This window comes from Chrysemys picta, chromosome 11 (genome assembly GCF_011386835.1).
Source record: "Chrysemys picta bellii isolate R12L10 chromosome 11, ASM1138683v2, whole genome shotgun sequence".
Taxonomy (NCBI): domain Eukaryota; kingdom Metazoa; phylum Chordata; order Testudines; family Emydidae; genus Chrysemys; species Chrysemys picta.
The window spans coordinates 32,088,907-32,107,529 of NC_088801.1; the positions used below are offsets into that span (position 1 = coordinate 32,088,907).

Genomic DNA, 18,623 nt, shown 5'->3' on the forward strand with positions numbered 1-18,623 from the left:
GAGGCAGCCTCAGCTGTGGCCATGCCCCAAACAGACTCAGCTCGGCCTATAAAAGACAGGGAAGCCAGCGGCAGACACACAGTCTCCTCTAGCTGTAGAGGGAGACAGGCCTGGCTGCAGGGAGCTAGAGAAGGTACCTGGAGTGGAGCAGGGCTGGGGGAAGGCCAAGGGAGCTGGGAGCTCCGGCCTGAAAACCAACCAGGCTGCAGCCTAGTATAAGGCCAAACAGGTACTGGGGTTGCAGGGGACAGCCCAAGGCTAGGCAGAGGCAGCAGGTCCAAACCCAACCTTGCCTGTGATGAGTGACTTTTATACTGCAGTCTGCCCCAGTGAGTGAAGGCTAGATGGTGACTGGCAGTAGCCCATGACTGAGACAAGGTGGGGATAGAGGGTGGGAGTTCCCCGGGGAGGGGAGACCCAGATCTGTGGGGGGTACTGCCAGGGGGCAGTACCCCAACCTGAAAGGGGCACCGGAATCCAGGAGGGACTCGGGCCCAGCGGGGCACCGGCCTGCAGAGGGTGCTCCGGAGGCTGGAAAAGCTAATTCCCTGGACGACCAGCAGGAGGCGCTGCCGGGGTGAGTCCCGCCCCATTACAGCCTCTGACTCAAGTCGAGCGGAGTAGCCCGGTTCATTTGGAGCAGGCCTCCCCGGATGTCTGGATGCCCTCCACACCGGAGGCCCTGCAATAGGCCCGGGATGTTATGTCCATGCTGGTACCAGGAGCACCATCGATGTCGGCCCCGCACTCCAGAGGTGCCATTCGCTGCCCAACCTCCATTCAGGGCAAAGTCCATGTGGATTGCCCTCGATGCTCACCAGGCTGTCTGGTTGGGTTCCATCTGACTGAGACTCTCGGCACTGCTCCACCTTGAGGAGCGAACACTGACAGGACTGAGGCAGGCAACGCCAAAGGTCCTCGTCTTGGAGGGGCTATCGCAGCTGTCACGGCACGAACGTCGTCATCGTTCCCGTTCGTCGTCCTGCTCCAGGATCCAGCAACAGCACCGCCTCTGCAGCCCCAGGCGTCGATCGCCATCGTCTCGCCATCGGTTCCGGTCCTCCACGTCAGGATCGCGGTCCCATGGTCGGCATCGCTCCTGGCGCCGCCGCTCCTCCCGGTCCAGGGACAGCGGCAGGTCGTATGTCAGCCCGGCCTCTCTTCGTAGTTGTCCATTGATGGGCCAGGCTGAACAGCCGGCTCCGCTGGTGCCATAGCAGGTGCACTGGCAATGGGCTCCATGGCCGGTCCAATGGTACCAATGGGCATCATGACTCCCAACGCAGCCCCCAGTGGGGGCTCGCTCAGTGGCTGGAGCCTCAGAAGGGCCATCAGCCTCCCTCTCCAGACTGCACCGGCCTCCTCACCCTCCCGGATGAGGTGATTACGCCTCCTCCTCCCTCTGTCCCGCAGGAGGACTTTAGGACCCATCAAGAACTCTTAAAAAGGGTGTCATTAAGCCTCCACCTCCAAGCAGAAGAGATGGAGGAGCCCTCAGACTCCCTATTTAATGTACTGTCCTCCTCGGCACTGGGCAGGGTGGTCTTGCCTCTCCACAAAGGGGTGGTGAAAATTTCAAATGCCCTATGGCAAACCCCGGCCTCATTGGCCCCCCATCTCTAAGAGAGCGGAATGCAAGTATTTTGTACCTGCCAAGGGGCATGAATACTTATAAACCCACCCTGCTCCTAACTCCCTGGTGGTCGAGTCGGTCAACCACAGGGAATGGCAGGGCCAACCAGCCCCTACCCCGAAAAATAAAGATTCAAGGAGGCTGGACTTCATTGGAATAAAAATTTATTCATCCTCGAGCTTCCAGTTACAGGTGGTGAACCACCAGGCTCTCCTGGGCTGGTCTGAGTTCAATCTGTGGGGCTCCCTGTCCAAGTTCGAGGATTCCAAGAGCGTGACAGGAAGGAGTTCAAAGCGCTGGTGGAGAGGGCACAGCGGCTGCCAGGGCAACCCTGTAGGCAGCTTCGGATGCAGCGGACATGGCCATGAGTCCATGAGAAGAGCGTCATGGCTCCTGCTCTCTGGGCTGTCCAGTGAGGCGCAGACCTCCCTGCAGGACCTTCCGTTTGACGGCAAAGCTCTGTTTGCAGAACAAACGGGTACAAAGTTGCATGGCCTGAAAGATTCCCGCAGACTCTCCAGACTCTGGGTCTCTATGTTCCGGCTCCAGCTAAACCTAAGTTCAAGCCACAGCAGACTCCTGCTCAGGCCAGCCATTCAAAATACGAGACCACTTATAAGAAGTCGCGGGACTATAAGAGGCACCCACAGAGGCAGTCTCGGCCTGTCCCCCCCACCAAGCCTGGGTCCTCCAAGGGCAAGCAAGCAGGGAAAAGGCGGTTTTGACAGGATGCCTGGGGGCGCCCTGCCAGTTCTCATCAGGGATCCACCCTCAATAAAGCTTCCCTTCTCCAGTCGGTTATGTGCTTTCCTCACGGAGTGGTCACGGCTGACCTCGGACCGATGGGTCCTTAACACCATCTCTCGGGACTACACCCGCCAGTTTACTTCCTCCCCGCCCAACCACCCCCCGTCCCCATCCCTCCTGGGGGACCCCACACACGAGGCTCTGCTCGAGTAGGAGGTGGGGCGGCTCCTGGGCCTAGGAGCAGTGGAAGCGGTACCCGGGGAGTTCAAAGGCAAGGGGTACTACTCCCACTATTTCCTTATCCCGAAGGCCAAACGGGGGCTCAAGCCATCTTGGACCTGCAAGGCCTGAACCAGTACATGGTGAATCTCAAGTTCCGCATGGTCTCCCTGGCCTCTCTCATCCCCTCCCTGGATCCCGGGGACTGGTACGCTGACCTCAATCTGCAGGATGTGTACTTCCACATTCATATATTCAAGGGGCACAGAGGCTTCCTCCATTTCACGGTGGGGCAGGAACACTACCAATTTACGGTCCTCCCATTTGGCCTGTCCACTGCCGCCAGGGTATTCACAAAATGTATGTCAGTGGTGGCGGCCTACCTCAGGCGCTAGGGGGGTCCAGATCTTCCCCTATTTGGACGACTGGTTGGTCAAGGGCAGCTCCTGGTCACAGGTGTGGTATCATGTGGCGCTCTTTCTGTCCATGTGCACCACTTTGAGCCTGTTGGTAAACAGCACCAAGTCCACATTAGTCCTGGTACAACGCATAGAGTTTATCGGGGCAGTCCTGGACGCCTTGTTGGCCAGAGCCTCCCTCCCACCGGACAGGTTCGAGACCCTGAAAGGCTCATCGACACGGTCACAAGGTTTCCGGTGACAACAGCCAGAGCGTGCCTCCAGCTCTTGGGTCACATGTTGGCGTGCACGTAAATGGTCCGTCACGCCAGACTCAGGATGAGGCCCCTCCAGCTCTGGTTGGCCTCGGAGTTCTCCCAGGCCAGAGACAGGATGGACAAAGTCCTCATGGTGCCTGAGCCAGTGATCACCTCCCTACAGTGGTGGTCCTCCCTGACAAACATGCTCCAAGGGGTCCCGTTCAGGGGCAGAACCCCGTCGCTGGAACTGGTGTGCGATGCGTCGGACCTGGGATGGGGGGCCCATGTGGGGAACATTCAGACCCAAGCTCTGTGGTGGGCTCAGGATCTGACCCTCCACATAAACGTCAAGGAGCTAAGAGCGGTATGACTGGCGTGCATGGCCTTCCACTCGCACCTGGAGGGCCAGGTGGTCAGGGTCCTCACAGACAACATGGCCTCGATGTTCTACATCAACAGGTAAGGTGGCGCCAATCCTCTGCCCTCTGCCACAAAGCCCTCAGACTGTGGGACTTTTGTATAGCCCACGACATCTGCCTACAGGCCTTCCATCTGCCAGGAATCCGGAATGTGCGGACGGATTGCTTGAGCAGGGACTTCTCCTCTCAGGACGAGTGGTCTCTCCACCCAGAGGTGGTGCACAGACTTTTCCAAGTGTTGGGAACTCCCCAGGTGGACCTGTTCGCGACTCGGCAGAACCGATTCTGCTTGGTTCTGCTCCAGAGGGGGGCTGGGTGGGGCGCTATCTCCAATGCCTTCCTCCTGTCCTGGTCAAGCCAGTTTCTCTATGCCTTTCCCCCATTCACGCTGATTGGCAAGGTCCTGGAAAAGATAAACATGGACAAGGCCCAGGTCCTTCTGATTGCCCCGGCATGGCCCAGGCAGCATTAGTACGGGACCCTCACGGACCTGGCGGTCGCCCCACTGTGGCCGTTGCCGTCCCGCCCGGACCTGCTCTCCCAGGACCTGCTCTCCCAGGACCAGGACCACCTCCTCCACCCCAACCTAGTGGCACTCCACCTCACGGGGTGGCTGCTCAATGGTTAGGTAGGGCAGAAAGGACGTGCTCGGAAAGGGTTCAGCGCGTCCTCCTAGAAAGCAGGCAGCCCTCTACGCATCGAGCCTACTTGGCAAAGTGGTCTTGGTTTTCCAGATGGGTGGACAAGTGAGGCATTTCCCTGGTGGCCGCCCCGATCCAGCTTATTCTGGACTACCTCCTTCACCTTAGAGCCAAGGGCCTGGCGCCCTCGTCAGTCAAGGTGCACCTGGCGGCCTTCCATCCACTGGTGCAGGGCCACACAGTATTCTCCCATGCTATGACTGGCCAATTCCTTAAGGGGTTGGATCGTCTCTTCCCGTATGTTAGGCCCCCAGTCCTGGGTGGGACCTAAACCTGGTGTTGGCCCATCTCACAGGGACATTTGTAGGGCTGCCACGTGGGCTTCAGTTCACACGTTCACCTGGCGTTATGCAATTGTCTCTCAGACCAGGGAGGATGCCGGGTTCGGCAGGGCCGTTCTCCATCCCGAGAGTTTGTGAACTCCTTCCCACCTCCAACAGATATAGGTTGGAATCACCTACTGTGGAATACACATAAGCAATCACTCAAAGAAGAAAAGACAGTTACCTTTTCCGTCACTGGTATTCTTCAAGATGTGTTGCTCATGTCTATTCCACATCCTGCCCTCCTTCCCCTCTGTTGGAGTTGTCTGGCAAGAAGGAACTGAGGGTGTGGGGAGTGCACAGCGCCCCTTATACTGGACCATGAAGGTGCCACTCCAGAGGTTGCTAGGGTACTGCCCTATGGGTACTGCTAAGGGAAAAAACTTCCAGCACCAGTGCAAGTGGCGAGCACGCACACTTATTGTGGAATAGACATGAGCAACACATCCCGAAGAACACCAGTTATGGAAAAGGTAACTGTCTTTTCTTCTACTTTTCTTGTTACACTAAGTGATCTCTGTTAAAGCTGTTTGTTTGAGAGATCATAGAATGCCTAAAGATAAACCTAAACTGAAATAGATAACAAATAAATCCGCCGACATCTATGACATTCTTCCAGCCTTCCACTAGCTGGTAAATGGGCCTGTTCACATTTGCTTTCACACCAACAAGAAATACAGATCTGGCATACAAAACAAGACTTGCTTGTTAAGTTCTCAGAGCATTTTAGTTCTCAGAGCATTTTAGTTGCAACTATTGTATTCTAAAAATAATTTGAGTACAATAGTTGCAACAGATACACAGTTTTAAAGATTTAATTCAAGATTATAGAATCCTAAGAGCAATTTAAACAATGAAAAAAATTATCATTGTGCATCATGCAGTTCTGAGGATTCTAAATTAATATAAAGGGTTGAGAAATCAAACTGATGGCATGGAAAACATGTTCAGATTAAGAAATAGCGGATTGGCAAGAGTTCCTAAAGGCGTGGAGATAGGACAGATTAAAAAAAAAAATTTTTTGCAATAGGTTGTGATGGAGCTACAGATGAATACTTTTGAACTTCTTACACAAATTATGCTGTGGTAAATTTAATCCCTGGGAAAACCAACTTTTGGAATGAGTAATAAACTTTTAAAATTAACATGGATAATTGAGTTTCGTTCATATTTCTTTCATAGGAAGTTTTTGTCTAGTGATTTAAAGCATCAGACTTTGTGGAACTTGGAACCAGACGCTTCTAAATGTAACCCTAGTTCTTTTTTACTGGGTGCGTGAGGTTAGACCTATGTCCTCCTGTCTCTGTTGAGTGTAATGGTATTTCTGCTTAAGAAGGAAGCACATTGTACTGAAATGATCACTTTGACACATATGGGTCTGCTACTTTTTCTTAAGTTAACTGCCCATTTTTATTCCTAGTTGTTGCTGCTATCACATTTAATGTAGTTTATGATGTTTGCAGAGGATTGATGGTGGTGGTGCAAAGATTAAGATTTATGACTTTCTGGGATGGGGTTGAGTTAATTGATAAGAGTTTTGGCTGAATGATGTGAGGAGCTAATTTGGTCATACCTGATTTGTACATCAAGTTGTTTTTCTTTTTCTTTTAAAATCATGGGTCAGACAATTCTCCCCTGATGAAGTCATCCTTCTTACTCCAAGTTGCATATTTTCTACCCCAGTGGTTCTCAACCAGTAGTCCGTGTACCCCTGGGGATATATGCAGATGTCTTAGGGCAGAGGTGGCCAACCTGTGGCTCCGGAGCCACATGTGGCTCTTCAGAAGTTAATATGCAGCTCCTTGTATAGGCACCGACCCCGGGGCTGGAGCTACAGGCGCCAACTTTCCAGTGTGCCGGGAGGTGCTCACTGCTCAACCCCTGGCTCTGCCACAGGCCCTGCCCCCACTCCACCCCACTCCCCTGAGTCTGCCACGGCCTTGCTCCTCCCCCTTCCTCCCCCCAGAGCTTCCTGCACGCCACAAAACAGCTGATTGGGAGGTGCGGGCATTGATTGGTGGGGCTGCCAGTGGGCTGGAGGCGCTGGGAGTGGGGGAGCTGCTGATGTATTACTGTGGCTCTTTGGCAATTTACATTGGTTAATTCTGGCTCCTTCTCAGGCTCAGGTTGGCCATCCCTGTGTTAGGGGTTACATCAACTCATCTAGATATTTGCCTAGTTTTACAACAGACTACGTAAAAAGCACTAGCGAAGTCAGTGCAAACTAAAATTTCATACAATGACTTGTTTATACTGCTCTATATATTATATGCTGAAATGTAAGTTTATGTTTTATTTATGTTATTTATGTTCCAATTGATTTATTTTATAATTATGTGGTAAAAATGAAAAAGTAAGCAATCTTTCAGTAATAGTTTGCTGTGATACTTTTGTATTTTTAATGTCTGATATTGTAAGCAAGTAGTTTTTAAGTGAAGTGAAACTTTGGGGTATGCAAGACAAATCAGATACCCGAAAGGGGTACAGTAGTCTGGAAAGGTTGAGAGCCACTGTTTTACCCTAAAGAATAATCTATAATGTAAAGAGAGGGGCAAGTTTTCAAAATGCACAAGTTTCGTAACCTATGTTTTTGGGCATGAAAAAACTTGATCTTGTGAACACAAATTCTGCTTACACACACAAACATAATAGCTAGAAGTTTAACTACATGAACTCCATCCAGAAATACAGTTTATGATACAAAAGTTTTGTAGACACCAAAACCTTTCATTAAAACAAGTTGGTTTCAAATAACTTAGATGCAGAAAATTAAAGGTGCAGTTTTAGAAGCCTTCTCAGAAAATGTGTCTGTAGAGACACACTATCTCCAGTGTACCTTAACTGGGAGTATTTAAGAAGAAAATAAAATACTGCATACTGTTTTAATATACTAGAAGATTTGCTAAACAATATATTTTGTTTCTCCATAGTTTTAAAGGTAGCCAACTCTACAGTATACTTATAAATAAAGCTATTCAGAGTGCACTGACACAAAATACAATAGCCCAGGTGCATCTTTAACATGTATATGCTAATAGAATGTTTTTATTTTAATGTCATTCACTGTGTACTGCACTATACCTGCAGTAATTTTTCTTTGTGCGTTGAAACCAAGATTTCTGCCCATTGGAGGTCATCAAAGAGCCTGCTGAACTTTCTGCAAGAGTAGGGTTGTTAATCCTGGTGACCTGGCCAAATTCCAATTTGGCCAAGTACTATTATTTATCCTATAGATTTAATTTCATAAAGTATTCTCTTCACTTCCTGTCCTAAATTGTTGTGTAGGCTTATTGTGTGCTGTACAACAGCTGTTGCACTCCATATGTAGTGGCTACATATCAGTTGTAGAGGGCATTTACTACAGAGTAAGGGCCACATTAAGTTTGCAACTAGGCTTCCATTAAAGGCCTTGTATAGTAAAAGAACAACAAAAAAACAAACAAAACCCACTACTTTTGTTTACAAATATCTTAGTCTCAGGCCAGAAGAGAATTCTTTTGGAAAGTCTAAAGCAAATCAGCCATGCCATTTAATAAGCCATTTTACAGAGCAGTGAAAATGTAACACATTTCTAAGTAGCAAAAAGTGTCTAGCAATTTTTGGGAAGATAGAAATGAAAAATTACTTGGATTTATGAGTTAATACTTCCCCTGTTCTTATTTCTTCTCAAGAACTGTTGCATACGTTAGATTAGGACACATTTAATCTAAAAATTGAAAAAGCTATTAAAGTTTTTTTGTTTTTGTTTCCCCCCCTCTCCAGTTTACTAGTTCTGTGAGAGCTGCCAGGTAGTGAAAGTGACTTAGCTGCTTACCTATTATTATTTAACAGAACCTAAAAGTGAGCAGGGTGCTTTACAAGCAAAATAGAATGATAAGTGGCCCAATTCACCTTTAATTTAAACCAGTTTTACTTTTGTAACTCCATTTACTTTAAATTAGTTATTTCTGAATAATACCAGTGCTCAGAATCAGGCCTAAGATCCCTAAAACCCTGATGCTGCATTGAGAACCACACAGGCATAGTGATGCTGCATCCGAAGAAGTGAGGTTTTTACTCACGAAAGCTTATGCCCAAATAAATCTGTTAGTCTTTAAGGTGCCACCAGACTCCTTGTTGTTTTTACACAAGCATAGTGGTTCTCAATGCAAGACTGAGGCCTAATATTTAGACATAATATGAGGAGTGGGAATAACAAACAGGGAAAAGATAGGATGAGGAAGGATGAAGGTCACATTTAATATTTAAAAGTTAATAGTTGAGCATGAAAATACATTACTATGCATTACTCTTTAAATAGTTCTATCAATTAGAATAATCATGCTCCGCACAACAACAAATACATCAGTATTTTCCCAATAATTTTAATACGCTTATTGACCCTGATTCTCTAGTTTGGCCAAGCTGCACTTGATACAGGACCCAAGGGTGGCTTTGTTACCTTTGCAACAACACAGTACTGTAACAGACTTGGTGTAAGTTATAGTAACTTCAGGGTTCCCACAACCTACACCCATCTAACTAGCGCACCAGGGGGCCATTTAGGGTGACCAGACAGCAAATGTGAAAAATCAGGACAGAGGGTGTGGGGTAATAGGACCCTATATAAGAAAAAGACCCACAAATCGGGACTGTCCCTGTAAAATCGGGACATCTGGTCACCCTAGGGCCATTCGGCTGTGGCAATAGCTGGAACCTTACAATCCATCAGACAGATTCTGTGTATGGGACAAATCCAAGAAGACATGGAGACTTCATTAATAAAAAGAATATTGGATAGATACCCCCCAACTGGTGGGGGAAAGAAGAGGAGTCATGACCTGGTGAAGACCAGGGCTAGAATATGGTCCCTCCACACTGTTATAGCACAGTTTGCTTCCATCCACATAAACAAGACAAGGCCATGTCTACACTTACAAGCTTATAGCAGCATAGGTGTAACGGATATACAGCTGTGCTGCTATAAGGTCACTTGTGTAGCTGTGTTATGCTGACGGGAGAGAACTCTCCTGTTGACATAATAAAATCAGCTCAACAAGCAGCAGTAGCTTTGTCGGCGGGTGAGCGTCTCCCACCAACATAGCGCTGTGCGCACCAGTGCTTATGCTGGCAAAACTTAGGTCACTGAGGGGGGTGTTTTTTTCATACCCCTGAGTGACAAAAGTTTTGCTGACTTAAGTGCTAGTGTAGATGTGGTCTACATAATGTTGCAACACAATTTTGCTATGGCTATTGTTCTCATGGTGTTCAAACAAAGTAGATCTTTGTCATGTAAACGTAGCCTAAATTTTTGATAGATAGTGGACACAGTGGTCCACAGAGCTTGGCATAACAACAAAACTTAGTTCTCCCTGTCCTTTTTAAGAATGAGAAAGTGACTTAATGTTGAGCTTCTTGGGGTAGGGAAAATATCTTGTTATAAGTTTGTACATTTCCTACCTTCTATAATATAAGTGATAATATTGATTTTATTTACAATGAAAAAACATCAAAAGTATAGAATCAATATGATTACAGTAATTTGATTGTGCTTTATGGTTCCAATACAGCAAAGCACTTAAATGTGTGCTTAAAAAGCATGTGAGTAATTCCAGTAATCACAGTTACCAACGTTCATGTAGTAAATAAGCACCCCGACTTTCACAATAAGGCAAAAATCAAGCTAATCCCATTTCAAAACAAGGCCAAAACAAGCCAGTCCCTAAGAACCCCAACACTCTATGTGACTAGATCCCCCTGGCGTGCAGTCTGGGACTGTGGTGGGCCCACTGTGCACCCCTGACTCTCTTCTCCCCTTTCCCCTGCTTGCCCCTTGCCCCTGCTTACCCTCCCTTGCCCCTGCTGGCCGGGAGCCAATCAAAAAAACAACAACAAGCAACAAGCTACAAGCCAAAAACTAAAGAAGCCCAATTTCTGCGTTTTTTCGTGGGTTTGGCATGTCTGTCAGTAACTTCAGTGGAACTTCTTTTGGGATTAAAATTAACTGTTTGCAGGATTGGGATTTTGTGGGTGATGGGGCTGCTCTGTAGTGCCCCTTCAGGGCCAAACATGGTACTGCAGGCACGTCCCACCTTAGTCTGCAAGGCCATCTGCTTGGGACAGGGTAGCCTGTGCCCTAAGTTTATCAGTATCTAAACAACCAAGTAACAATATAGCAATTTAGGATTCAGCTCTCTGCTCCATTAAACAAAGACACACACACACAAAACCCCCAACCCTTAAAATGCAAGCATTTAGTTGCAGTATTTACGGCAAGGCCTTGATCTGGGCCTAAATTAGCCGTGAGGAGCTCCTTTTCTGTCTCAGTCTCACCCACCTCTATCTCTGAGCAAAAGCAGGCAAGCCTTCTTAACTGGCCCGCTGGTTCTTGCTTGATCAGTATTTCCTCCTATGCCACAAAGGGAATCCCTACATCTACATTCCCCTAGCTATCTATATTTTGAATTTATACATAATAAAAAAGCATTTAACCATCTGCTCCAAGTGCCCTTGACATAAAAAAAGTACAACTATCAAAAACGCACTCCATTATGAAGCCTTGTGGTCTGCCCCAAAGGTCATTATTGGAGTGGCTCAGATGCGCCAACTTAGGGTGGCTGAGAGGGTGGAATAATAATGCTGTGTGTCAGGGCAGATGTGGCTGGGTTCCTCAATCCCTGTGATGGCAATCATCAGGGGACAAGGCAAGAAGAGATTCTGTTTGCTAACTGGCAACAGAGGGTCCTGTGGCACCTTTAAGACTAACAGAAGTATTGGGAGCATAAGCTTTCGTGGGTAAGAACCTCACTTCTTCAGATGCAAGTCAGTGAGGTTCTTACCCATGAAAGCTTATGCTCCCAATACTTCTGTTAGTCTTAAATGTGCCACAGGACCCTCTGTTGCTTTTTACAGATTCAGACTAACACGGCTACCCTTCTGATGTTTGCTAACTGGAATTGAGGTGTTTCATTTTTATTCCATTGATTTCACCTTTCTCACTAAGTTGGTAGACAAGGATCCTGGTGGTGTTGCCAGGTGTCTGGTTTTTGACCAGAATGCCCAGTCAAAAAGGGATCCTGGCGGCTCTGGTCAGCACCACCGACCTGACCGTTAAAAGTCCTGTCGGCGGTGCTGTGGGGCTAAGGCAGGCTAGTCCCTACATGACCTGGCACTGCGCTGCGCCCTGGAAGCAGGCAGCAGGTCTGACTCCTACGTGGGGGTGGCGGGGCATGGAGCTCCACACACTTTCCTCACCCAGAGCACCAGCTCCACACTTCCATTGGCCAGGAACCACGGCCAATAGGAACTCGAGGGCCAGGGCCGGCTCTAACTTTTTTGCTGCCCCAAGCAGCAAAAAAAAGCGCCGCCCCGCCGAGTGCCCCCCCTGCCGAGCGCCGCGCCGCCGGAACCCCCCCCCGAGCGCCGCGCCCCGCGCCACCCCCCCGCCGAGCGCCGCGCCGCCGGAGCCCGCCTCCCCCCCCGCGGAATGCCGCACCGCGCTGCCCCCCGCCACCCCAAGATTGGCCGCCCCTTACCAGGTGCCGCCCCAAGCATGTGCTTGGTTGCCTGGTGCCTGGAGCCGGCCCTGTCGAGGGCAGTGCCTGTGGGCGAGAGCAGAGCACGGAGCCTCCTAGGAGCCAGACCTGCTGGCCACTTCCGGGGAGCAGTGCAGTGACAGGACAGGCAAGGAGCTTGCCTTAGCCCCGCTGACTCAGAGCTGCCCGAGACCCATTGATGACAAAGGATATATAAGGGCTAGGTATTATTATAGGTGGGGTTGGTAGTGCTGCCGATTATTAAAGTTGTCTGACACTTCATGTTATAAGATCCTGTTTTCAGTTGCTTATAACTTTGCCAAACTTTAATAGTCTGACCTGAAATTTTCCATGCTGGGTGTCTCAAACAAAATTTTCTTGGAAAGAACAGTCCAGCCATTTCTGAGAACAGGGCTAGGCAATAATACCTTATTTTACCCATATTAAAACATTCTTCTTTGTTTTGAACAGCTCTAAGACCCCTAGGCTATGGATCAGGGACTTGACATTTGGTGAGGGGAAGATAGCCTTTGTGTCAGAGATGTGCCCTTTGCCATCTCTGTGAAAATCTGCCATGTCAGGGTGGGAGCGGGAAGCAAGAAGAATATATGCAAGTCTATGTGCTTCCATAGCACATTAAAGTTTCTGAAGAATTTTAAGTCTAATATGCAAAATCATTTCTATGTTGGACTCAATACGTTTAACAATAGCTGACTTGACCTCTAGCTGCCTTTTAAGAACACTGTAAGCATATAAAGTATCACTTAAAATATCCCCCTGTAAACTGATGTGTACTGCCATTCCTGAAATTATAGTGTTGTAGCAGCAATTTGGGATTTATGGCTGGAGAAGTACTTTTCTGCTTTTAGCTTGTTGGCATTTTTGAGTGGATGATATTTCTCGTGCTTCTCAATCCCAAGGTTATTTTTGTTTTGTTTCATAAATTTAGTAAATGTCAACAAAAATATTTTTAAATATCTCAGTATGGAAAAAGGTGGGTTTTAGGTTTTAAATTTGTGTTCAGAAACTTCAAATCCTATTATTTTTTACATTCAATTAATAAACAGCATATTTAAACACTTTCAACACTTCAGTTTGCCATGGAATTAGTTCCCAATTAAGAGAAGTGCCTTTGACCTGTAGATTAAGTAATAACCAAGTCTGGAAATTGTGTACTAAGTCATGCTGACTATGGACTATATGCTCTCTTCCATTAACCGTGGTGTGTGTATTGAAGAGGGGATATGTCTGCAGAAAAAGCCATGATGGGACCCCATGAAAAGGGAAGAGACTAACTGGGATACTCTCCTCACCTCTGCTTTTCCAGCTTTCTGTTCTTCATATCTGCATGGCTACTTGGCTTTACAGAAGAAGTGGTGGGACCAGAGATTGGGGGAAGGAGCCAGGGATGTAGTGTGCTCTCACAGGCTGCAGGTGAAGTTGTGGGAAAGTTAATGTTGCCCTGCTCTGTTCTTCTTACTTTGTGATTCCTTGCCACAGAGTCACAGCACACAGCAGGGATGAGTGAGATATTGGCAGTACAACCCAGGGTCTTACTGTGCTGCAGTGGCTGGGGGAGAGTCTGGTGGAGAATGCGGAGGGAGTGTCCCTCCAAGCACTGCATGAGATCCATGGGGCTGGGGCTAGGATCCTAGCAGATCTCTGGCTTCTCATGAAATGTTGAGTTCTACATCCTGTCCTCTCCACGTCCCTACCAGTGGGATGAATGTACAGTTTTTCTATTAATTAGCTCCCCATCACATGCTTTTGTGCAGAAGGGGAACATATGGGCCGTACATGATTTTCTTACCCATTAATATTTTAGCAACATAAAGCACATTAAAAAAATGTAAGCCAGTTAAACCAGACTTGTCAGGTGCCTTCAAACCCTGCCTAGATGTTCCCCTCCAGTATTTGTAAACTTTTGCTTATTTTTAACTTTGTTGACAGGCAGTGTTTCTAAATCAAAAATGTCCACTTGAAAATCACATTTCCAGTAAAAAAAATTTGTATCAACTGGGTACCAGTTCAGTCAGGGTATTTGACTCAGAGACTCCTGTTTATACAGATGGGGGGTGCCTTATAGGTGTTGCAGCACCCAAGCAGCAGGAGGTGCCTGTCAGTAACCCAAGAATTGTGACAGAAGCCATGACATTGCTCTAGTAGTTAAAGGTCCCAATTGGTTCCAATTACTTCCAGGATCCGGACCTGGCTCCTTTAAGGCTCTCCCAGATGTGCTTCACCCAGCAGACAGTACACGGCAGCAATGTGGTCCTGCTATTATAAGAAAGATCTAGGATTATTATAACTGCAATAGATTAGAGATTTTTTCTCTTTCTCCAGTTTGTTTACTTTGTAAAGTTGACAGAGTTTTGTGTATAATTGGTGTGTCTGTTTTTTTCAATTATGCATGCCCTTTCTGAGGCCCTAAAAGGTGTTTACCACCACGGCAGCTAGCAGCAGGCAGGTGTGAGCACAAAGAGAAAAGGGACCAATGAGGAGGAATGGGCCTGAGTATTTCTGGTGCTGTTGACCTCAGACCCACCCAAAAGACCCTTCTAAACACAAACCCCTTATTATAATGTTTAAATTAACTTAAACAAAACTATCAGGAAATATTTTTTTTTACAAAATCAAGTTGATGCTGGTTAGGACTTAGGGTTTTCTCATATTTGTTGGCCTTTAACCTACCAAGTAGGACCTTGATCCTACAAAGACTAACTTGTGAGTAATTCCACTGATTTTCATGGGACTGTTCATAATGTGTAAAAGTAAGAAAGTGCATTGTCTTTGCAGAATTGGAGCCTATGACTTCTCTACAATGAACAAATAGGGAGGGAAAATTATAAAAATTCTGAGAGGAGTATGGGAGATCAGATGGGATTTTCAAGGTTTTAAAATTATTAGCTATTTTTAATCAACCAGTTTTAAATATTTTTACTGCAAAAAAGGATATTTTTCTCAAAATAAGGCCCTCGTGATTGTTTGCATTTTTTTCCTACACGTTTGTGACATTTGCATTGTTTGCTGTAACAAAACCATGACTTTACTTTTGTTTTGTTTTATGATAACAATCAGATTTACTAATGAGGGGTTACTGGCTCTGATGGGAAAATTCTGTTTTGTAATCTACTTCTTACCCAGTGTGCAAAGGAAGTCATGACAGACAGCTGTTCATGTTCAACTACCAAAAAACAAGGAGGAAAAATGAATGGTCAGTCAAGACTAATGTTAAAATAGTTTGGTATAAAGCTCTCCCACTTCATACCCTGAGAACTTGCAGACCAATCAGTAATGTGCACAACATTGGAGAAGAAAGGAACACAACAGAATAAAAAACTCCAACCTCTAGAAAGGAGGTGGACTAGAATTAGGATGGAGTAGGAAGCAGACAATCACTAACTGTGACAGTCTGTGCTGGTAATTAACTTCCTTTTTTCAGATGTCACCTCTTCCTCCATCAATCAAAGAAAATCCTGACAGTGAACATCATAAGCATTAGCTTATGGGCAATGGGCTTACCTCACTTTGCAGGCTTCTCCTTCCAAAAGTTATCAGCTGGTGTTCCCAGTCTTAGTATGTAATGACCGATGAAGGTGAGCACTGAGGACCAAGCTGCAGCTTTGCAGATCTTTCTCACTAGGGTCTCAGCCCAAGAGGTAGCCACCTCTTCGATGGAAGGACACTACAGTACAATAGCTTTTTGCAGTCCCACAGTCTAGTCTTTGGACCTAGGTAACAAACAGTGTTCCCAGTTATTCTGAAACTCTTGATACAGTACAAGCAAAACTGAAGAGCGTGCTTAATTTAAGACTTCAGATAAAATTTTCAAAAGCACCTAAGTCCCATTTTCAAAAGGGACTTAGGCACTTAGATTCCTAAGTCTCTTTGAAAAATCAGTGGGATTTAGTCCCAGATTTGTAAAGGTATTTAAAAGCACCTAGTGCCTAACTCCCACTGAAATCAATAGTTCGATGCACTTCTGCCAATTCCATTAGGTGCCTATCTGCAACTTTAGGCACATAATATCTTTAAAAATCTGTCCCCAAATGACTACAATGACAATAAAAATTTATTCTCTGACTTTTTTTAAAGTAACTATTTCTGGATAAGGCCCAAGTCAAAGTTAACTTATATTTGATGTTTGGTTAATTAAGATTGTTCATGATCAAAATAAGCTTTGCACTTAACTGTTTATTTTATTACTAAATGCAGCTACATTTTTTTATTTAAAAAAAAAGCAATGCATTTATAGTCACCTCTGATTTTAGTTCACTTACAGAACATAGTGCTAGGTGAGCACAGAACTGTATCATTGAGTTCTTTCTTTTTCCCTATCTTAACTTCTTCACAAGAAAATACCAGTCATATTTGTTTATTAACATAATTCCAAGAATCCATGACTCCAGTCCCAAATAAAATGTATTAAATGATTATACCTAGTGTGGGAATGTAGCTAAAATAGTAAACACACAATATTGATCATCACATTCATACTTTAATACTGACAATAATGAAAAGAACCTATACCACACCTTCTGATCAACATGCATTTTAAATTGAAATGGAAAACATGCTAATATAATAACATGAACCTATTTTCGCATATGAATTATGTTAGTTCTTACATTAAATGGAAATACACTGAAATATGTTATATACTTAATTAAGATATAAGCTTCTGTTGTCTTAAACTATTATATTGCTACTTCTGAGCTAGATTTGATCCAGGGTCCTAAATTTTACAGATAATCCACAATTCAATCCAGTCATCCTCAAACACAAAATATTTTTCTCACTGGATAACACATTATTCAAAATCCAGTCAAATATTACTTGTTCAGCAGTATGCTAAACCCTTTTATTATAGCCTGAGTCAAGAAAGACTGATGATCTTGAGGATAAAGCAGTGGACAATGGAAAAACCTGTGATGGATTTCAAAGCCAACCAATGCTTAATTTATCGAGACCCAGAAGGCAAAAACAAAATAAATTCAACTATTATGATTGTTACTGGATAGAAAGTCTGTACTGTACTCTAAAGAGAATCTTCAACATTGATAATGACACATAAACAATTAAACTGGTGTATTTGCCAGCAGCTATATGGATACAGTTTCATTTGCAAGACAGGCAAAGAAAAAAAAATCTAGATTTATTAAAAGATACAAGCCAGGACACTCTCAAGAACTAAGAGAGAGTATCTTAACCCCAGAATATACACTCAATCATTCCAGTGATGTAAAAAGTGACCTTGTCCTTCTCACATTACATTAAATAAGAATACATAAATTACACAACACAGCAGTATAATGTTTTGCAACAAAGCAATTTCTTAAGAAGGTATTAAAAAGCAGCTCCAGAGTATTACAATTGGCTTGGTGCACTTTGTCTTGCTATGGTCTTGCCAGATCTTTGTACTGTGTGAAATACTGTAAATATGGCATAAAAATCAGATATAAAATTGGTTAGCTATCTCGGTATGCAAAGCAAAGGATCAGTCAGTTGACTGCTTTTCTGATAGGAGGAACTAAAAAAACAAAACAAAAACAGAGGGAGTAAATCAAAATGAATTTTAACTGCCAGATTAGGTTTCTGATTTTGCTATTCTGTGTTACTGTGTGAATTGGTGCTATTAAGTTACTACAACAAAGAGGAAATGCCATAACATCGAGGAAAATGGATATTGAGAGACAAAAAGAAAAAAAAATTAAATGGTATTGTGTGGTTTCACAATAGGCTCATTGAGCATGGAATTCTTTATTTTTAACTGTTAGGAAAATTAAAGTTATCTCTATAAAAACATCAATATTTGAAAGTACAAAAATATTTCTGATGAAAGCCGTATTCCTGTTTTAGTGATGTACTATTGTTTTCTCTTTTCTGAGAATTACATTTTTGGCAGTATATAGTTTCAGCAAAGCATATAAGAATTACAACAGATACTATATTGTTTACAACCCCACCTAGTGGTCTAGAGTTTCAAATCTTCCCACTAGATAGACAGAGTTGACAGTCTGTATTTTAGCATGAGCATCCTGATTAAGGGTCTCTAATATAACAATAATTATTTTTCATTTATCTAGTACTTTTCATCCTGAAGGCTCCCAAAGCATTTTATAAAATTAACAGGCTGATTCACAAACTGGAGACAGGAATCCCAACATCCAACACAGAAATGTATCCACCTCTGGAGTGGAACTCAATAACTGCTTAACAATGCATAGCAACACAACATTTAGGACAGGAAATTAAGGATCTAACAGTCTGGCTGATAACAATCTTCAAGTATGTTAAGGGCTGTTATTAAGAGGATGGTGATCAATTGTCCTCCATGTCCACTGAAGGTAGGACAAGAAGTAATGGGCTTAATCTGAAGCAAGGGAGATTTAGGGATATTAAGAAAAAC

At 45.0% G+C, this 18,623-nt stretch overlaps 1 protein-coding gene across 25 annotated transcripts in view; it reads right to left on the bottom strand.

The window, feature by feature from the left end:
• The window catches only part of BAZ2B (bromodomain adjacent to zinc finger domain 2B), a 331,037-nt gene that overhangs the window by 284,790 nt on the left and 27,624 nt on the right, over window positions 1-18,623 (bottom strand). For all 25 annotated transcript variants that reach the window (XR_010591282.1, XR_010591281.1, XM_065560644.1 and 22 more), the window contains exon 2: window positions 15,737-15,945. The gene's annotated coding sequence lies outside the window, so the exon portion shown is untranslated. The remainder of the gene's footprint in view (window positions 1-15,736; window positions 15,946-18,623) is intronic.